The following is a 7,148-nucleotide window of genomic DNA, read 5'->3' as shown; positions in this document are numbered from 1 at the left end:
GCAGGTAAAACAACACGTAGGGTAGACAGGAGGGAAAATGAGAGGGTGTTCCAGGATAACTACTATAAAGGTACATTATACAAATGCATGAAAATAGCACAGTGAAAACCACCAAAAACTGTTAGGAAGGCTAGGCTAAGAAGGAGGATTTCTAAGGTAGCAGGTGGGGGTAGATCAATATATATGGTGCACATGTCTTAATATTGCAATGTAACTGGTGCAGTTACATTTGCAAATAAAAATGTTAGAAAATAGATTTAGAAAATTTATATAGTTGAGGTATAAATGAGTACTTATTATATGTGGAAATACATACTTTCAGGGAAATAAAAAATGAGAATGCAAAATGTAAGAGGCCACAGTAAAAAGGCATGACTTAGAAATAAGAGTTAAGTAATTAATGTGAAATTTTCTTGATATAATTAACATTCAGGTGATTGCAGATCAACTGCTTTTTGGAAGTCCAAACATTATTAAATATGGAATATTTTAATATCTAGTGGAAAATATTTGCATAGAATATTTCACATGAATGTTATAATTAACCAATACGATACAGAAATTAAACTAATGTCTTCATTTATAACATCTTTTCTTTTTCTGAATTAATAATCATACATATCTTAAACAAGCTTGATTAATAAGGTTGTATGCTTCCTCTTTAAGTCACAACTTGTCTAACTCAGAGTAAATAATAGCACTAAGCAATAATAAAATATGACAAATGGCCTTGCTTATTTTGAACAAAAGAGGCAAAATCATTACAAGAAAATCATGATTGATGGAATGAATAGTGGTAATTGCTTCATATTAAATAAACAAAAGACAGTATCATATATTAATACATTTTGTTAGTGAATTTCATTTAGACAGATATTCTCATCAACAGTAGCAGGAATTGAATAGATTAGTTGCACCCAAAGGTGTTGTTTGTTAATATATCTGACCAAATAATGATGTTGTATCATGGTAAATTATCTTCTTTATGCTGTAGGGAACATAAGAAACTTTTCTGAAACTTGAATCATGTTGGAGGCTTTTTTGCAGATTTTACATACAAAATTATTTTACATCAACATTTTACTGTATTTTGAAAGAAATATGAGATTGTCTATTTTTCAATGACTTACAATATCATAATAGAGAATAACATTTGACCTATTAATCAGATTTTCAGATATTTTCACTGAATTCTGTATTTCTAGAAATAATAAAATTTGTACATGATTTTTAGGGTTCTTTAACACATTTAATACGGTAAAAGAAATGGCATACTTGAAATTGAAAAATCATAATGAATAACAATCATAAAGAGTTACAGTTTTGTTTAAAAAGAATTACTTTCAAAATGTAAGCAAGAAACTCAAATCCATTTACAGAAACACTTACCTAGAATGAGAACCATGCCAGTTATATTCAAATACATTTTCAACCATTGGCTTTAATCACTTTCATCTGCTGCTCAGAATAACTCCTTGTTTATACTTTTACCTAAGCAACTAATACATTTACTTCAAGATGCAACTACCATTTTACTATACATGTATTTTGAATTTTTGGTGTTCTCATTATATTTCTTGATCTTTGACTTTACAGTACTATGGTCATCAATGCTATTTCAATTGTGGGTTTCTCTCACACAAGAAAAAAAGAAAAGAATAATAATTTAATATGAACCATGTTATTCCTTTTATTTACAAGTGTATTATTATATGTACTTTTATGTCAAATACTACATTATTAAAATAATGTTATAAATCTAATAGAATCTCAACTATGGGATATACTTTCATATAATCTATAGGAATATAAACACTGTTTGCACATCTGTATAACATACATATTTGTATCATTTCTCCCTCTGCTCCTTGTTGTCTTTTTCTCTTAATGTGCATCCTTCCATATACATATAAACAGGCAACATAAATACATATGCATATATATATATGCATTTTCCTCAGAGAAAGAAATTTTAAGAGCATTCTATGTCAAAACCATCATTAGGTTTTGATTCTAATTTTCTAATCAAGCAGAAATAATGCAACCTGACTTATTTTTTTTTCTATGTGAAAGATGGGATTTTATTGATTAAGGAAGGGTAAGATTCCTTTCAGGAACAGTGCCCACACCCTGAATTCAAGCCTCAGGACCAGTTCATGTACACTTGCCTTCACACACACACACACACACACACACACACACACACACACACACACACACACACATCTCTGATTTATTAAAATTTTTAATTTTTCAGGATAAAATTCAGAGTGCTTAATGTGACCAAGAAAGACCTGACTTAACTAGTACTTATCTTTCTTAAAATCTATTCTCCTCTTACAATTTTCATTAAGTCATTTATGTTCATTAGGGTTCATTTTCAATTCTGTCAGCTTTGTATACATTTTTTTAACACAATGAATTTCATTCTATAATAATTATTTCAATAGTCTTAAAAGCAGCCTACAAATCATGGCTTTCTTTTTCAGCTTATTCATTTTTGTGTTTTCATGATCTACCATAATAAGTAACAGGTATTCAAAAATTACTTGACAGATGAACAAATGAATTGGCGCATTCTGTCCTAGTATTCATAGGACACTAGGGGTTAATAGTTAAAGAATGGGCAAGATGACATTATTCTAATCACATTTTTATTCCTACGTTCCTTTTATGGCTGTAGAGTGGGAGCATTCAAGGCAAGAGCTTTCAGTCAGATTTCTATCTTTCCAATCAAAGCATCAGTCTTTTATTACTCATCTTATTCTGACATTAATTCACTGGCAATATTTTCTTCCATGATGAATATACTAATTTTAAATATTATTTATTTCATATTGAGACCTCACGATCAAATTGTTTGAGCATTTGTGGAATTTTAGGAGAGAATTTACTCTTACAAGATGACGGTACATTTTGATAAGTAGATTATAAGACAAAGCACGACCATGATTCTGAATATTGAAAAAAACCTTTCGCATTCAAACCTGTTACTCTGACTATGATGATCCACTTGTCAAAACAGAGTACAATTATGCTATGAATAGGAGGGTGATTTCCTGTTTTAATTTTAATGGAAATTGGATATTTGAATTCGGTAGACATGTGTCTGATTTTAATAACCATCAAACATATGTTCAGATTGAATGACTTAGTCAATTACTTTTCCAAAACTAGTAATTAACAGAGTTTTACATACATAAGAATGGCAATGGAATAACTCATAAATATTCTATGTTTCCAAAGTTAATCACAAGTCAATGTCTAGTTTATTTTTGGAAAGTCATTATTGATGATTTGTAGATGCTGATGAATTACAAAGTAGTAGAATGCTAATAAACAAGGAGAGTATTATAGAAAACACACAATAGTAGAAATAAGAACTTATATTTTAAATTTTAGTGTAATATGTAACTGTTGCTTTTTCATTAATATAAAATTGTCTATAATTTGATGTAGATGCATTCCAAGTAATTCATATATATATGATATTCATATATATGTATAAGCAGAACATGTTTATAAAATAGTAAATACCTTTGTAAAAAGTCTAAATATCTGTGTTTACTAGCCTCTCCAGTCAGTCATACCATCTTCCCTCAATATGCCAATAAATTAAGATGTCATCACTAACAGTAACTAAGGAATGGGTAGAAGAAATGGAAAGAAGGAAGAATGATTTATTATAGTTCATTATAGTCCAAAACTAAAGAAGCAGACTAATTGGTGAGAGAAGACTCTATTTTAATATATCAAAGAACATGAATATAAAATTTACTTTTTTGTGTTGGAGAGAAGTATGTGTGTTTGTGCATGTGTATGTGCATATGCCAGTTCTGGGATTTAAACTCAAGGCCTCGATGCTGTTCCTTAGCTTTTTTGCTTGTGGCTGGTGCTCTATCAGGTGAGCACGATCACCACTTTTGACTTTTTGGTGGTTACTTAGATATAATAGTCTTACTGTCAGCTTTCAAACAGTGACAGAGCTGTCTTCTGCATAGACAGGATTATAGACATGAGTCATTGGTATCCAACCCAATATGTTATTTCCTTCATAGAATCAAAAAATTCTGTCCAATCATAAGAGTCTGGTGGCTTCTTGTATTAATCAGAGTTTTTCAGATAGCAAAACAAACATTATATATATATATAATGTATGTATATTTATTTATGAAAGGTTCATATAATTTTTGATCCTAGAAGTATCCTCACCTCTATACTGAGGATCCAGAACAACGGGGGTTATTAATTTAATCACATCCCAAATCCTTAAGAAAAAGGAATGCCAACATAAGAATTCTAAGCCCAATTGCATAAGAAAACTGATTTTTCAGCTTAAATACAAAACTGAGATTTCCACAGTATTTTGTTCTATTCTGATGCAAATGGGTGGATGCTGTCTGTCCACACTAAGGAGGGTGATTTACATCATTCAACCCACCAATTCAATCCACTAGTTTCTCCTAGAAATGCATGGTATTAACATAATATTATTTCAAATCCATTCCTTCATTTCTTAGGAACTGTGTCAATTTCCATCAATCATGATACTCACATAAATAAAAAGATCATAATTCTATCTAATATGATACAATTATCCTAGGTATAATAAAACACAAACTATCCCTCCAAAAGAACAAGGTAAATTACTTTTTTACTTTTTTCCTTCCTGTCATAGTCTGAACTGCTGTAAAAATAGCAATTGTACAGGGTATTAATAGCTTGAGTATGTTTAACACAGGTCTGGATACCAAGAAATCCAAGATTAAAGCACTGGTATACTAAGAGTCTGGTGAGGCCTAATGCTCTCCATTTCCCGTTCCCTTTTCTTTTGTGGTATATCAGCATGAATCCCTCATCAGAGGCCAAGCAGATGCTGGTACCAACATTATGGACTCTGCCTCTCCACAAAAAGAAATGAGAGAAGTAAACTTCTTTCCATTTTAAATTATCCAGTATCCAGGATTTTGTTATAGCCACAGAAAAAAATATATCTTTCTCTATTGCAAGCAGATTGAGCATTTACAGATGGCCAACATCAGGTCAGTTTGATGAGTAAACGCTTAGATTGCCAAGTTCAGATAATACCTTTCTTCTGCTTCAATGCCCATTTTGTAAGAGCTCTTTGGGTAAGAAGAATGGTAGCTAATGAAAGAGGATGCCTGATATCCACAAAGGAAGCCATCCTGTCTGCTTAACTAATAAAATCTTCCTCTCTTGCAATATGTTTTTATTGATAATTCACTAGGAACACTAATATTTTATCCTGTCTCCAATCCAGACAGCCAATTTTTTTCTCTACATTTTCTTGTCTCTAACTTTTTTGTTCGTATGATAATTCCTTCCAAATCCCTGATTATTCACCCAAAGTACAGGTTACAGATCATGAACAATTATGAAATTTTTGTAATCATATGCCTCACCATTTCTTGTAAATGAAGTGCACATGACCAACTGAAATGCATAAAGTTCTATTAAATCAAAGACTTTCACTTGCCACCATCATTGAATCACCTGTCACCTTTTAGATGGTGCTTCATATCATAAAGAACTCTGACATGAATTGATCATAAGAAACCCAGAGTGCTATGGTTGTGTAAAGACTTAAAAAGAAAGCAGTAGGGAGTCTATTGAGGAACCCCCATGCTACTTTCCAAAGTGGTTGAAAAAATTTACACTCCCACCAACAATGAAGTAAGGTTCCCTTCTGTCCACATCCCCTCCATCATCTCTTGTTGTTAGAGTTCTTGATTTTTGCCATTCTAACTGGGGTGAGGTGGTATCTCAATGTTGTTTTGATTTGCATTTCTTTTATGGCTAGGGAGGTTGAGCATTTCTTCATGTGTCTATTGGCCATCCTTATTTCTTCTTCACAGAAGTTTTTCTTTAAGTCTTTCGCCCACTTATTTATTGGGTAGTTGTCTCTTTGAGCATTTGTTGTTGGGGGATTTAATTTTTTGAGCTCCAATTATATTTTAGATATGAGACCATTGTCCGTTGTATGGCTAGTGAAGATCTTCTTCCAATCCGTGGGCTTTCTATTGATCTTGCTAGCTACATCCGTTGCCATGCAGAAGCTCTGCAACTTCATGCAATATCATTTGTCCAACTTTTCTTTGATTTGTTGTGTTTCCGGGTCTCTATTTAAAAAATTTCATCCTGAACCAAGGAGACCTAGGGTTTCTCCTATTCCATCCTGTAATGTTTTCAGAGTGTCTTCTTTGACTCCGAGGTTTTTTGATCCATTTGGAGTTGATTCTGGTGCAGGGTGATATAGAAGGATTTAGCTTTAGTTTTCTACAAGTAGTTAACCAATTTTGCCAGCACCATTTACTGAAAAGGCTGTCTTTCTTCCATTCTATTTTTTTAGCTCCCTTATCAAAGATTAGATGGCTATAGGTCTGTAGGTTCAAAGACTCCACATAGAGCTCCCAGATGATCATGCAGTCCCACTTTTGGGCATTTACCCAAATGTTTACAAAAAAGACCACCCTAAAGCTACCAGCACAACTATGTTTATTGCAGCATTATTTACCATAGCTATGATCTGAAACCAACCCAGATGCCCCTCAGTATATGAATGGGTAAAGAAAATGTGGTATCTATACACAATGGAATTCTATGCCTCAATCAGAAAGAATGACATTGCCCCATTTGTTAGGAAATAGAAAGAGTTGGAAAAAAATTATATTAAGTGAAGTAAGCCAAGCCCAAAGAAACATAGGCCCCATGATTTCCCTTATTTGCAATATCTAGTATATGTATGAGTCAAGCAGAAAAGGCCAGATAAGTTGGTGTTAGGAAAATGAACCCTAAGGTATGTATTTTAAATATTTTTTCTTTCATGCATTTGTTTCTAACGCAATTATAAGATTATTTCTTTGTTGATTTGCATGTCCCTCCCCCACAATATAACCCCTGCTTTCATTGTATTTGATGTCGGTATAATTTGTGGAAGGGAAGGGGAAAAACAAGTAGTTTAAATAAGGATACAGGTGGACCTGTTGCAACAATGTAAAGTACAATTTGTCATGTCGAAAACGATCTTTACAACTTGAGGAGGGGGGAGAATTGGGGGGGTAGGATAGGAAGGGATGGGAAGGGTAAACAAAGGAGGAGGCTACAATGCTTGATAAGAAATGTACTCA

This window comes from Dipodomys ordii, unplaced genomic scaffold (assembly GCF_000151885.1).
Source record: "Dipodomys ordii isolate 6190 unplaced genomic scaffold, Dord_2.0 Scaffold1000002508, whole genome shotgun sequence".
In the NCBI taxonomy this organism is placed as follows: domain Eukaryota; kingdom Metazoa; phylum Chordata; class Mammalia; order Rodentia; family Heteromyidae; genus Dipodomys; species Dipodomys ordii.
This window is presented reverse-complemented; position numbering follows the sequence as displayed.